The sequence below is a fragment of the Silurus aristotelis genome, assembly GCF_946808225.1.
Source record: "Silurus aristotelis genome assembly, chromosome: 24".
Classification (NCBI taxonomy): domain Eukaryota; kingdom Metazoa; phylum Chordata; class Actinopteri; order Siluriformes; family Siluridae; genus Silurus; species Silurus aristotelis.
The window spans coordinates 9,267,516-9,283,282 of NC_139597.1; the positions used below are offsets into that span (position 1 = coordinate 9,267,516).

At 39.6% G+C, this 15,767-nt stretch overlaps 1 protein-coding gene and 1 long non-coding RNA gene across 7 annotated transcripts in view; one reads left to right on the top strand and one right to left on the bottom strand.

The window, feature by feature from the left end:
- The window catches only part of foxp2 (forkhead box P2), a 91,174-nt gene that overhangs the window by 55,086 nt on the left and 20,321 nt on the right, over positions 1–15,767 (bottom strand). For 2 of the 6 annotated variants that reach the window (XM_083528202.1, XM_083528199.1), the window contains exon 1: positions 8,330–8,672. The exons of 3 other annotated variants lie outside the window; for them this stretch is intronic. The gene's annotated coding sequence lies outside the window, so the exon portion shown is untranslated. Of the gene's footprint in view, positions 1–7,225; positions 7,527–8,329; positions 8,673–15,767 lie in introns of those variants that run through there. One more of the 6 variants, XM_083528198.1, reaches the window with a different exon arrangement.
- LOC310719022 lies at positions 7,799–13,137 on the top strand. Its single transcript, XR_014531356.1, has 2 exons — positions 7,799–8,060; positions 10,565–13,137. It is a non-coding gene; the product is annotated as an uncharacterized lncRNA (long non-coding RNA).

The following is a 15,767-nucleotide window of genomic DNA, read 5'->3' on the forward strand; positions in this document are numbered from 1 at the left end:
ATTGGGTCTCGGAGACGACGGGTGGGGGGGAGTGAGTGGGGGGTGGGGGTGTAACAAATCACATGGTACCAACCCGTGACGAACGGTACAATGGTCTTCGTCCTTAACTGAAGCTAAATAAAATTTGCTTCTTAAAGAGGGGAAAAAAGGCACATGACACATATTGACAATTTTTTTTTTCTCTCTCTCTTTTTTAATCAAACTTATGATATTCAATTATTTTTGTGAAATTTTAAACATTTAGTGCCGTCATCCCCAGAGCACAATTATTGTGGCCAGAGAGCTGCAATCAAATGCTACAGACTTCTTAAACCTCAATTTTAACGTAGACAAATAAATGAAAGGTATTAAATTAATTTCACCGCCATCTATTAGATATGAAAAGCAGAGGGGAGCAGACGCAAGAAAAGAAAAGAAAAGAAAGAAAAAAAAAATCTATCATGAATATCACTAATGATTGTGCTAAAAACAGCATAAATTATGCATATTACCTCCTCTCTAGTAATAAATGTTTTATCATTTTCCCTGCATAAATGCTCCGTACTTTCAAAGGAGCAATGAGGACTCCTGCCCGGATCTGTGGAGATCCTCGCAATAAATAAAAGAATCGGCCTGACCCAACAAATGCAATTCAAGGTGTGTTCTGCATAGCTAATATCCCCACAAGAACCTTCTTAATTCACACACTCTATGGATCAAGCCTCATCACCCCTCCGTCATTCACACAGTCATTAAAACACCTTTTTTTCTTCCCCATTACACATTTTGTTCCTCGCAGGAAATTATTTCTACCTGTCTCATTTTTATCTGATTAAAATATAAACAATATTAATTACATTAATGGAGACAGCATTCCAAAATAATAACCCTGATCCCATTGGAGTGTTTAAAGATAATAATATATATATAAAGAGAGAGAGATTATTTTATTTTTTTGCACTATTTTCGTTCATTTTCCTGACAATGTCGCCATTCTCCTTTGCATAGATTAAGCAAATCAATTTTGTCACCTGCGCTGCATGGATAAATAGGGTGGCTCTATGAATAAGACGATACAGTAGCAAGGCAGACTTAGTGGCAAAAATTAACATCGATAATCAAATGCTCCACACAACAAAAAAGACGTCTAAACCGTGACTGCTTTTCAGATGGATAAATTACATTTTATAGGCAGAGGTTTTTTTTGCTGAAAACCAGACGCAGCGGAGCGAGCGTGTTCGCGCTGTCCAGGAGGAAAAGCCTGAAACAGCACCAAGGCTGAAAGCACGCAGCTTAAAGTTACACGCAGGGGGACAGCTGCGAACACTGTGCTCAACAAACAACCAACAAGACATGCTTAGCTGCAAACAACACCAAATGCCAAAATGTACACAGCATTAACACACACGCACACATGGACAAGATAGAGAGAAAAGGGGAGAGAGAAGGATACACGACGATGAGGCGCTGATGAATCTCACTTGAAGAAACGCAAAGCTGCCACAGAGATCAGGCGACTAATAAGTATTCAAATTAGGCATAAATTTTACATGCCCCATGTTTTAAATATTCAGAGAAAGAGTGCCTGATTGCTTTTACTCGAATTTTAGGAACAATCTAATGGAGTGTTTTTTTAACAGCAATGAAAGGGAACATAACCTACAGACCGAGATACAAAAATAAAGAAAGATTTTTCTTTTAATTTTACAAACGTGCTAATTAATATTATTTAAATTGAAAATTTAAATATTATTTTTAACCATATAAAATATATATAAAAAAAATTCATATATATTTATTTAAAAAAACATTTATGTGATATTTACACAAATGACTTGCTTTTGGTTCTAATCAAATATAAATCATGTCAAATAAAATACTTTAAGATCATACCCTCGTTAATGGCACAGATTGCTGATGAGATCATTAAAGGCACACACATCATTAACATCCGATTTACCTCCAAATCCACATTATCTAAAAGTTTGCATGTAAGTGTGTAACTGAAAAATAATAGGCATGCAGATGTATGCAAAGTGTATTCAGGGAGATCAGATGGTGCTTTAACCTTAATGACAGCGGTGAGATAAATTAATTAGCCATCTAACAGCAGCATTCAAATCTGCCAATTACAATGTCAATTAGAAGCGCGGGCGCGCCTGCTTTCGCTTCCACGCCACGGAGCAGGGAAGGAGAGTCTGGACGCCGCTGGAGCGGCCAAGTGTCACCACTCAATGCTCTGCCGTACCGCCGGAGAGAGATGGACAGTGACAGGAGAGAGAGAAAGAGAGAGAGAGAGAGAGAGAGAGAGAGAGGGGGGCAGAGAAAGAGAGAAAGAGAGATGTGTTCATCACAGACACACTGCCCCAAGGGCTGGCAGCCTGTCACGATATCAGACTGTCCTTTCCTAAAAACCCACTGGGGCAGAAGGTTAGCCCCAACGGAACAATATTTACAGCTCCTTTTAGTAGTGCTGAGACTGTAAGTAGGGGTGTCAGAGTTGTGAGATTTAGGCAAACTGGGATCATCACAATGTACAATTAATTAATAATTTTCTTATATTCAGGATTTCCAACCGATGTCAGAAGTGTGACATCCGTCGCCACACATATTCTATATTTGTCCTACAAAACTGCATATTCAAAGACCATGGAAAAGCCTCGACCCTTCAACACTGATACAAACCAATCACTCCTGCTCTGATGTAAAGAGATATTATTTGCCCTGTGTCTTTTTGTCTGTGTGTGTGTGTGTGTGTGTGTGTGTGTGTGTGTGTGTGTGTGTGTGTGTGTGTGTGTGTGTGTGTGTGTTTTACGTTGTTACACTACCACACTCGCAATTTCTCTCTGTGCAAATGTTTGCTCTCGACTAATACGATGTGCAATTCTGTCGTTTCCATCAGGTGAAAAATCCCAGGATCCTGCCAACGCATTCAGGGCTACAGCTGTGATTTTGGGGGATCTAAGCAGCCGATAAAGTGTGGGAAGGAGAGAAAGCCACTTACAGCCCAGATGTTTTACACACACACACACACACACACACACATTCGATAATGAGTGCATAAAGACACCGATATTGGCTCAGTAACACTCTAGTAGGGATTTTAATCTGGCCAATTTTTCTCGAAAACATTTCTTTTGTGAATAAAATATTTAAAATAGTTTTTAACTGTATAACAAAAAACACTTTTCCTGGGCTACTTGTTTCTGTCCTTGGATAAACTGCCCTACAAGAATGCAGAGAGTTGCAGAGGAAACAGAGTCTGATGATGATTCTTTCAGAAAAGCATCAGGAAGGCAGACTCTGTGATCCAAGAAGTGTATTCATTATCAGCGCATTGCTCAGGTGCTCGGAATTCCAAAATTGCAGGAAAAAAAAGCAAAAAATTACATTTCACAGTCTGCTAGCTCCTCCTGCCCTGATCCAGTTAAGATATGGGTACCATTTAAAATAATCACAAATTCTGTGCTCCACTGAAATTAATTCATCATTGCCATAAGTTACAATGCATGTGAAATAAAGAATTACACCCGCCTGTATGCTCAAATATTTAATAGATAGGATTGCTTAATAAATCAAAAATGTCAGCTTTGGACTGTTACTAACATGTCATAACATTTATACATGCCTGGCCGCACTGGCTAAAGTGATAGTAGTCAATTTTATTTAATTGTCATTTTATCCCACACTTATAGGATTTTCGGGGTCTGATCAGACAGCAAGCAAGATGAGGAAAGGACTACAAAACAGCATGTCTATAAAAACAGGCTTAACGCATAAGAATAAATATAGGCACTTTCAACATTCTAAGTCCTGTGAAGATTAACAATCTGTGCCAGACATCCTTTGGTTATTTTTTTTTTTTTTTTGGTTTTTTGGCTTTAAAGGGCCACCATACAGAGAGTTAACAACTCCCATTTAAACCTGAGTAATAGTATGGCACTCCTCTCAGATGGAATTTCAAAGTGATTCAACAATAGATGAGATTGCTTTAGAAATAATGAAAGAAAAAAGAAAATCATATTTACAAAAAATATACGATTCAGAATGAAAGGAGTCAGGGAACAATACACGTTTTTTTTTTTTTTTTTTTTCCTTTCGAATTTGCGCTGTGCAAAGAAACAGGATCAAATGTTATCTGTAGTACAAGATTTGAAGTAAAAAGAAACCGTAATCAAATTTAAATGAATCATTTCAAGCTTTATGTCATAGCCATTTTGCACAGGATGTTCATTCTATTCTATTGACATTCGAACATGAAAGTCGGTGGGAATACAACATAAAAGAATATAAAAAAATATTTAAAAAAGGAGAAAAGAGGGAGAATTGAGTTAATCATTGTGTGTGTGTGAGAAAGCGTTCTATGTAATCTAAACGACCGATAATAATCACATTTCAGTGATTTTATTATAGCCGTTCTGATGGATGTGATACAAATCATCAATAAGACTAAGATGCTAATTACTATTAGTCATGAACTTTTTATGTAAAAGGTTGCATGTTGTGAATTAAAGGCAGATCCACAACATGTACAGTAAAACATTTTGCATGTGCAGAATGAAGACTGTCTCTAACATCACTACGCTCTATTCTTTAGTTCTTCTCTTAAAATAAAAATTTTATCCAGCAAGTACCTCCCTCTAGGAGAACAAGGCTCTGAAAATAGGTGAACAGACAGTGACACTATCTAATCAAGCAGTCCCCCCGTTTTCATTTTGGGTAATTTCTTTAATTAACTCAGCCCACCTAATCATCAGTAATTGACCTATAAAAGGGGGAGGCCCCATTGTCTGCTCCAATCATCTTTGGCAGCAGAACAGTTCGGAGGCAAGTGCTCTCTCTCTCTTTCTCTCTCTCTCTCTCTCTCTCTCTCTCTCTCTCTCTCTCTCTCTCGTGTGCTCTCATCCTTTAGCTTGTTCCATTTTCCTCACTTGCTTAAAGCTCTATTTATCCATCTTCCTGGACTATTTATCAGACTCAAATGCATATTTTATTTCAGCATAGCATTGTTTTAGCGCAATTATCTTCTGTAACACCGGCTATTTTTTATTTATTATTTTTTTGCATGAGGTTGGGGGGAGAGATTAACAGGGGACTTTGACTCGCATGTGAGATGTGTTTATAAGTCTACTGGCGGTAACGGCGGAGAGAGACTGGAAACAGTGAGAGGAAGCGACCCAGCCGCACTGCCACACAACCGCGTGGCCATAGAGACATAGCTCATAGTGACGTTTCCAGTTATTTGGGGCTGATTAGGGTCATTATGTCCCCAGCTCTGATTTATGTTGTCATTCCCTCTCCCCAGTCCTGCATCGATAGATCTTAATGAATTGGTAAATAAGGGTGAAGATTATACTTGACAACACCGCAACATTTCTCATTCATACCAGACGAGATTTATGTAACCAATTAGGGCTGTAACAGGCGGGATTGGTCAAGAGAAAAATAATCTTTCCAGAGGAAAATTACCCAAGTCTAACCCTTGACAAAACAGATAATGGGCAGTCTTTAGCAGGGGCTTATGCACTGGCAGCCCAAGTAGGCTGAAGTGCATTTATACAAGGAAGCTTTAATTTTTTTCCTAGCATTTAAATTGATTTTTTTTTTTTTTTATCTAAGCACCACACTGCACAAATTCTAGCCACACTACATTTCAATACACATTCTTACTCAGACTTTATCTTTCATCACAATATCTAAAGCACATATGATAAAAACAGGATCAAATTTTAACAGGAAAAAAGTACCTGTAAATTTCAACAAATTCCAATAATTTAAAACACAAACACCTCTTTGCAAAAATAATTAAATATTTTTCAATTCACCAATAAATCCTTTCGAATAAGCCATCTACACTCGTACTTGTACATTAATCAGCTGGTCATTAAAATATTAAATTAAAATGCTGATCATCAAGACAGTGACAGCCCGGGAGGATCTGAAGGGTGGGAGGGGAAGAGAGGTGGAAAATAAAAGCAGAATGAGAGCTGCTGGTAACGGCTCAGCCAGCTTCCCTCTGCAAGAACATGCAAATGAGCTCGTGATGCTTAACTGCATCTTTTATGGGGATAATAACAGCATCATCATTATGGGACTCAAATTAAATTACATCACAATTAGCATAACAAAGTGATTGGTTAAACTTTCAAAACAAATACCCCGCTCAGCTAATGAACAGTGTTAATTGGCCTGGGTGAATTCTAAATAAAACATGGAGATAAACATGTGTTTTATTTAAACAATGTTAAAATTCATAGTTGTTTGAGAAGGACGTAAGTGAGAGAGCGAGAGAGAGAGAGAGAGAGAGAGAGAGAGAGAGAGAGAGAGAGAGAGAGAGAGAGAGAGAGAGAGAGAGAGGAAGAAAAAGGCTCAAAAGCACAATATTGCCAAGGGGATTTGTAAGCTGAAATATAAAATGTGTAGCTTTTAATTTCATTGCACTAAAGAACCTATTATATTCAGACTCTTGAGAACAATGTGAATTATCTCTCTTCAGAATGGAGTTGAGCCAATTCTCCATATGAACTAATCACACAGCTCATTATGCATCGGGGTATTAAATAATGAAGAAGAGCCCTTCTGCATTCCAGCACAAGCCCTATGAAATGTTAATAATATGCTCACAATAGCCCAATACCATGCCTTACTCACCCTCATGAATATTTAAGTAAACAAATTATACACCTGCCTTTGATAGAGATAATTAGTATTTCACTCTTCATAATTTTTGTGACCCCTCCCCTCAAACTGAGACAGGCTCTATAAAGTTCTGAATGGCTGCAAAAACTCTTAACTCCTTCAAAAAAAAAAAAAAAAAAAAACCTGTAGTAAAGCAGATATACGCAACTCATTTGTATTTCACCACTATAAGCTTATTACGGACGCTTAAATCCTGGCCTCCTCGTTTGTAAAATCAACATCAGACAATGAAGTACAATAAAAACATTCATTTCACCTCTTCATTTTAACGATCACACACTGGCCTAATCTTAACAGCTTGGCGTTTGGCAACACTTTATATAAAAGCGTGTAGGCAAAGTTGAACTACATTGTTCTCCTTCACACACACTCACACACACACGTGCGCACGCTCACACCTATCCATTCATCACCACTAAAGCTGTAGCAAAAGTAATTAAAGTAACGCACAAGGAAGAACAAGAAAGAACAAAAGCGACCCCTGGCTCACTAAAGCGGCGAGAGGGAACAGGGGACAGAGAGATAGATGGAAAGACGGATGTGTTACCTGCAGGTGAGTGCTGATGGGACTGCTGGCTGTTTGGCGTGTGCTGGCGGCTTGTGTCACGGGGAGTAGTGTGCGCTTATCTGTGCCATCACTCCAACTGTGTTTATACAGTGGGGCATCATAAACAAGCGCCTCGCTCGGCCCCGTCCCTCACGCGCCTCTCATGCATACTTAAGTCACCGGTGCCCGGGTTAGAAAAAAAGGACCTCACTCTCTTGACAATTATTCCATCATTTCCACTTGTCACTGGGCAATTACAGTGGACAGGCATGGCCCGGTAGGGCTTCGGAGAGCAGCGTGCCTGGCCAGGCAGAAGGAGGAACAAAAAAAATGAGCAATGTGAAAATATATTGCCCCGGTCAGCTGCTTTTCTCCTACATGACTCACTGGAAATAATTACACACAATTGTTCTCTTATAATAAAAAAAAAATCACACTTACACTAGTTTTTTTTACTAGCTTTATTGCTTGAAAAGTGTTAGAAGTTTGTCGATTGTTCGCAATCTAAAAAAAGGACCTTAAAAAAAAAATCGTCTCGGTTTCTCTACGGCACGTGTGTGAGTGTGCGCACGTGTGTGAGTGAGCTGGTGCTGAGCGGTTTGAGCGCTCTCTCAGAATCTGTGAGGAGCTACGGCTCCGTTCGCACCTCCTCCGCTAGTGCTGTGCTCCGAAAGATCGGCAGCACACACTCACTTTGCTCCCCCACTCACACACTCACACACACACGCTGTGCCTTGCTCACTCCTGCTTTCCGACTCGTTTGGTTGTGGGGATTTAACAAATGCCTGGCGCTGCAGGAGAATGCCGGGGCTTCCTGTGATGCTCCCGAAGAAAGGTATGTGTTCCTGCTTTTATTCCAGCTTTTGAATGAGAGCAGTCTGTGAGACGTAGCGGCAGCTGGTAGCCTCCACAGAGCGCTGGGTGAGGGAATGCTCCTCTCTAAACAACAATTACTAACCTCTTGTCTTTAATTGGCGGGAAGTAACAGCTTAACAAAAAGGATGCCACATAGCTAGAATATTTACCTCCGAGCAGCACACACAAAAAATCCACCCACGCACACACACACACTACCAGCAAGAGAAGGAGAGAAAAGTAACATACCTTTTAAACAATGACCGTGATTGACGCTCCCCAAAGGTAGAGTCATTTGAAGATATTCTTAGAAGCCTTGAAACATTAATATGCATCAAAATGAGAAAAAAAAAATGCCACTGGTAGGCAACAACATCAGAGAGAGAACGAAAAAATAGAATGGGGGAGAGAGAGAACGCGAGAGAGGAGAGGGTGAAAAAACTAGCTGACGCTCACTGTCAAAGCCATCATCAAAGAACTATTTACAGCAGTATTTACATGACAGCCAGAGCTCCTCTGCCCGATCACATCCCATAGCTGTAGCACTTTTTACGTTTGCAATTACAACAAATCAGACAGACCTCTGGTTGTTTTGGCATGCCAGGAATAATCGTACACAAAAATCAGCAATATGATGGGCTGGGTGGGGGTGGGGGGGGGGGGGGGGGTTGCTTGAGGGTTGGAGGTATTGGCAGTTAGAATACGAGGGAGGGGGGGCTAGGGAAAGGGGGTGTTTTTCTTTTTGTGCATGGTGTCGGGAGTGACCTGGGGTAGTCAAAAGGCGCAAAGTAACTACGCTCCACTTTTTTTCCCCTCACATTCACATAGAAAATAAACTATAACTATATATATATATATATATATATATATATATATATATATATATATATATATATATATATATATATATATTAAAAACTTCCTTTAGCTAGCACAATGTGTCTTAAAGCCAATATTAACAACTGTGAAAAATATGCCTCCCTCTTCTCTTATTAGGACAAGCCTGCTGAAACCTCAAAAAAGAAAGAAAGAAAGAAAGAAAGAAAGAAAGAAAGAAAGAAAGAAAGAAAGAAAGAAAGAAAGAAAGAAAGAAAGAAAGAAAGAAAGAAAGAAAGAAAGAAAGAAAGAAACTTGCAAAGGAAATGTGTGAGTGCAGGAGGAGGGGAGAAACACAAGCCAGACAAGCTTTTTCACAGCTTTTCCTTGCGTCTGATAAAGCTTGGAATCCACTTCACAAAGGCAAATTTGTCTTTACAGATGTTAATCAAGCTTCAGTCATTTTGAGCTGCAGATTCATCCATTTACTAACTGTAATCAAAATTGAGCGGGGTCTCCTGCCAGACAGCCATCACAGTGATGTATTGACATATGCTCCGCACTGTAAACAGTACACACTAGCAACGACATAGAACGTTTTCTGCTAATGGTGTTTGTCAAACCTTTTGTCAATTCTGCCCCCTTTGCCGGCTCCTCCAACCCCCCCTGCATGCCACAGATGTTTTTCTTAGTCACTCCAACAGACAGGAATCTACTTGCAGAGAAAAAAAGCATTGCTTTCCCCCAGGAGTGGTGTACAAAGCCTGGTTTGCACACAGCAGATGCAAAAGCAAGTCCATCTGCTAGTAGCTCCCTTCGCCACATGGACTTGGGGAGATTGAAGAGTGAGGCTTGTCTGGCTTGGTCTGTATGCACAACGCTGGATGAGCTGGAGCGAGAGAGCCAGCTGTTTATGAACTCAAAAAAAGTGTGTGCAAGCCAGAAAAAACATAAAAAAATAACTACAAAAGTTACATTTCAAGCTCTTAAAGCCAGTATGAACAACTCAGTGAAAATATCTAAAAAATAAATAAATAAATAAAAAAGAGTAAAACCAGAAGAATTTAAATATATGTTTTATTTGGATGTGACATAAAACCACTCCTGTAATCAATAATCTCTCCAACATTTGGACACACTCAGAAAGTAACACACACCTTCATGTACATCCGACACTCACAAACACTATGATAGAGCGTGGTGTGCAAGAACTTTCATGTTGTGTGAGATCCACCCAAGACAGGCATGACAGATTTATTTAGTTAAACATCTAGCCTTCAACGTGGCATAAAACCACTTTGAACTTTTTGCTTTGAATGCTGTGCTGGCATGATTTAACTGGCTCCAAACAGTGTATTATCTGCTAGCTCAACTGGATCATATTTTAACGGTATGATATCATCAAAACTGTTGATTGTAGGCCAGAAACTATAACACCTTTTTACTGCCCTCCACCCGCTTTCACTAAACAACACAGAGGAAAGGTTGCTTCATTAAATAACAGCTATTTCTGGCTTTTAGCCTGGCAAATGACAGACTACGCTGCTTCCTCCCCTTGACTTCAGCTTCATTTTTTAACGCTCTCCCATTGCAGTGCCATGACTCCTTGAATATGTGTGATGCTAATTTTTCTTCCACTTCTGTCTTTTTATTCTTCATTTTGCATAGCTTTGGACTGCCAAGGTCAACGAGAACGAACAATCCCACTAGCGGCACTTGAGCAGTGGCAGAAGAACGCGAGCGGCTGGTGGGTGGGGGGAAGGAACCATTGGCATGTGTGGTGGTCACCGCTATGCCGCTCAAGCTCTCAGCTCTCAACATGCAATGGCATCATTTCCATAGCAACCGGCTCTAACGATTCATTTTCAATTAGAGCAGACACAAAACACACTGCCCTGAGCCAGTAGGCAGTGTCAAGAGCCCATCTCCCTCTTCCTCGCCCCCACATGGGGGGAGTGATCCAGCCTCTTCAAGTCGAAGACACCAGGCTGTCTTACAGTAACGTTCACAATCCACTCATTTAAATCAGACTCGTATTAACAGCAGTGCAAAAATCAATGGGCTGTTAATAATTAGCAGAGATTTACAGCTATTGCATTTATTGTGAAATGCAGATGAATGAACATGTCTCGAGCAAGGCTGGGCTTGTGTGCAGTCACTAAGAATGTGATGTGTTTCAGGCCTGGCAGAATTGCCACAAGCAGCAAAGCTGTTCTTTCTGGCTAGAGAGTTTTGCACTCGAGTTCATATCCACCTCCAGTCTCCCTCCCTGCTGTGCAGCTGATGTCCGATCCGACGCTATGCATGCTGCACTTCTAAACATTGCCCAAATAAACTCACCGGTGTGGTTCTATATGCCTTTCAGCCATAGACCTGACTTTATTTGCACATGTACAGGAATTCAATAGAAAGTGACATTTGAATGCAATTTCAAATACCAAGTTTAGTCTAAACAAACATCAGCATTATCACTGAGTTGTCTTGCAGGCCATATGGGAAGGGTCGGTACTGGATTGTAACTGGTTAAATCCAGTCACATTATGGTGGGAATAAGCTTAAAATCCTAAGCATAGCTAATTATTAATAATAAAATGTTCAAAAGAAGTCAGCATTGTGACAGTTATGGCACAAGATTTGTTGTTTTTACATAAATCTAATCTTTTGTAGAAGCCATTTTTATAAATATTTTCACCAGTGCAGCAAATTCTGACAAATGCACTCACGTCATCTTTGCAGTACCTTGCTTTTTAAAGATGTGTCTTCTAATATAAAAGTCGCATTGTGTCATTGATGCAAATGTTCCATACCAACCACTAAAAACTAATAAACCACATCCAAGGTGTGAATATGTTTGCCTATTTGTGCTGGTGAAAAAAAATAAATAAAAAAAAATAAATAAATTGTTGCTTTGTACAAAAGATTAATGACAATCTAATAGGACAAAGCATTTCTTCAGACTAATGATGAGAGAGATGCAGCCTGAAATGGACCATTAGAAAACAGGGATGACATAACACAGAGCTAAACATTATAATACACTGTACTTAAGCACCAGAGTATCCATGGCAACTTGCCTTTGCTTTGCATGGCAGCTCCTTAATGAAATCCCTATTAAGTAGCCTATAATGATAGTGTCCAAATATATTTGCATACATATTTCCGGGAAGGGAGGGAGGTGTGGGGGTGAGAAGCACAAAAGTATAAAGCTTACTGAGTTCATTTGTAACATGAATCTGGATGTTAACGAGCCTGCAGTACAGGAGCAGGCAGACACAATGCACATCAAAATAAGCCACTATCTGGGCTGGTAAATAAGTCGCACTCCGTGGTTGCACCATTAAAACGCTAATTAAGGCTAGTGGCCGTGAGTGAGAGAAGACCTCCTGCAGAGCCTGGGCCTGCTCCTCTCCACTCACCTCGCAGGATCCACACGCAGGAGTTCACACATGTGACTTTCATTTGTGACTCTGGCTGGCTGCCCAACAGGACATCCCCGAGTGAGTGTTTGCTCGACTCAATATCAACAAGCCAAGTAAGCAGCTCAAGGGAAGGGCCCCGATTTCAGTTCCTATTGAAAATAAACTGGCGCACATTCGGCCGGACTGGAATATCAACATACAAACAGGAGCCACGTATAGCACTCAGCGGTGTTCCCGCGCTCTCTCTTTTTCTCTCCTGTTTAATGATACCTGCACCACTTCAGCAGCTGCAGGGAGAATTGAAGTATACATTACAGCAGAGAAATAAAAGAGACAAAAAATGATAGAAGTCAGACAGTTCAAGCTGACCAGCCACTTCAAACAGAAAGGCCTGACAAATGCGACAGACACTCCAGGTTAAATTGGCTCTTCGACACCTTGCCTTAAAATGTGGCTTTCTTCAAAAGCGCATTTGAATTAGACGAGTTGATGAAATCAAAGACTTGACTGTGTGGGTAAATTTATACAAGCAAGTACACCTCACAGCAGTTTACCTATTATGCTGCAGATTGGAGCGAGATGAAAGAATACTGCATGACAGCGTACTTCCCTTTTCACACACACAAGATATTATCATATTGTAAAGGCTGCAATTTGTATTAGATTCACATTGGAGGAAAATGTAGGTGACAAGGCTTGAGACGCACACAGCTGTCAAACTTGTAATCAGATAAAAAGATATGCACTAAAGGCTCTCTTACAACCACTTGGTGTATTCAGTGCAATAAAATAAAAACAAACACCCCCACCCCAAAAAAAAAACACCAATTCATTTTGTTCAAACGCTGAAAAAAAAACACAGAACAAAAGAAAAGGAAAAAAATAAATAAATACGATAATATAAGTGACATAAATTACACACTCAGCTGGAACCGGTTTGTGAGATTTAAATGTAACTTTAACACAATGAGAAAAACAGCAACAGGGATAGAGAGAATGCGAGAAAGACAGACACAGATGGATTTATTCAGGATACTCTCATGTTACATCAGGACTACCATGAGCCTCTTCCTTTCAGCAGTTTAACACTATTCAAACAGACACAAATTAACAGAAAAAGACAGAAAATTAATAGAGGAAAATGGCATCCCACCAAAGAATAATAAACTCATTATATGGAAATTTCAAACGTAACCATTCTCCATGCAGCTGCTAATTTAAACCTAATTGTTTCTAGCCACTAATTCGTTAAGGGCGGGGATAGGAATTACATCTGGAGGTAATTCACTGCATGGAACTGAGCCCAGTGGGGGCTACCCAGGGTGAGAGAGAGAGAGAGAGAGAGAGAGAGAGAGAGAGAGAGAGAGAGAGAGAGAGAGAGAGAGAGAGGAGGGGGAAGTGGGGTTTCAATCCGAAAACTGCCGAATGTTTGCATGGTGCTGTCATTTGACAGGGCTTACAGCTGAAAAAGGTGTTGGAGACATGGTAAAGAGGACAAAAGACCGACAGGAACAAACCGAGGCACCCCCTGAGCAAAAATCCAGCCTGTTATAAGTCTGTTATAAGATTAATTTATTTTTTGCCAAAAATAACATCATAACTTAACATCAACCTAAGATTCTAAATGACATTAACATTTATTCCCCAAATTTCAGTTCTGCAAACTTTTATTCTGGAAATTCCATCAAACCCACCCCAAAACAAATAAGGTTATCAATGATGTGTGGCAATCAAAAACTGTTCAATCTAGTTGAGTGTCTTCTGTTTGACTGCTACTGTCTACTGTTGATGCATTGTCTTAAATCTTACAAACATACAGATGTAAGAACAAAGTATAGGTGCTTAATATAAAATATAAAATATATAAAAGTACCAGAACTTTTTTTATTACAGTACAACGATATAAAGGAAGTGTTTGTCCTCCAGTCTTACACACACAAAAAAAAGTGAGACTAGGAGTTTGCTGTCTTGATGGTGAGTGTGGCAAATACACACACCAGTCGCACGCCTGTCTGACAGTCCTGGTGGGAGTGGAATACAAAGTTTGGGCTCCAATTATAGTGGGTGAAAAGTGGCTCAAAGAAGACATTTACATTCGATACAGAGCCAGGCAGCCCCCTCCTATCCATCTTCAGCTTCTCTTGAGGTGAACAGAAAATGTGTTTTCCAAATGAAAATAAACGGAGGTTGGCTGGTTTGAGGCAGTTAAACTCAGGAATATGAGATCAAATAAAGGCTCCTGTGGAGTCTGAAAGGAGAAATGAAATCGCTTCTGAGGGGAGATGTACCAAGTAATAAAATCACTCCTTTATATCTTCCTAAACGGCACATGTTCCTCAGGAGTGGTTAAGCTTTTGCACTGCGGTCAAAGACAGTATGCAAGTGGCAATTTTTAGTTCCCAAAGATTTCCCCCACTGATATCCTTCTTCAGTCTTGTGCTCTGCAATTTGGCCAAAACGGCGAACTCTTTCACATTCGAGTTTGCGGCAAACTTTTTTTTTTGAGAATTGCTTTAATGACGTTTTCAGTCTGACAGCATGTGAAAAAGTCCATATTCTATCAGGTAAAAATGACCGTAATAGCACTGCCATTGGTTCAAAGGTCTCGAGTTCAGGCTGTAGCCATTCTAAAACACCCTTAGTTGATTGAAGACTGATGACATACTGCACAAACAAAAAACACTTTCATTCTGTGGGGTCCGACAGTTCATAGATCTTCTCTCAATCTCTCTCTCACACAAATTCGGGCCCATCCACTCGGCCGTCCATAAACTGATTGACAGCAGAATTGTGGTGCATTACCAAAAAACTTAATTGATTTGTCTTTTAAAAAATATAACCACAATAAAATTCAGAACACATTTAGCCTCCATCCTCAGATATATCCAAAGGCATTAGCAAACGAAGGAATACATTATAAATTATAATACAGCAGCTATTATAGTTCCAATAAAAAGGGCTTAGAGAGTGAAATGAACCACTTATCAGTTTGCTGCCTCTCTACCTTAAAAGCCATGTCCATGTTCTATAATTTAAACGGAGAAACATTCTGACACTGAAAACAGGAGTGAATGGACAAATATTCACCAACACAAATGGCTTCCATTAATTCCGAAAGTGGCAGAAATGGGAAGTGTTCATGCTAAAAAATGAAAAATAAAAATTTTGGATTTTAATCTATAGTGTTAAAAAAAAAAAAAAAAAAACACCCACAAATCCCATTTTAATAAAACTGTCAATTAAAAACTGGACAAATATACAAAAACCATAAACACTAAAATCAATTAGAAGAGGAGAAAATTAAAAGGTATTTCCTGAGTGCATGAGAACAGAATTTAAAACTGTGCCTTCTTGATTAAGCTTATAAACTGTATACACGTATGCAAAAAAAACCTCCACGATAACAAGAAAAATGACTGATATTCATAAAAATAAGCACGCAACAAAAACCT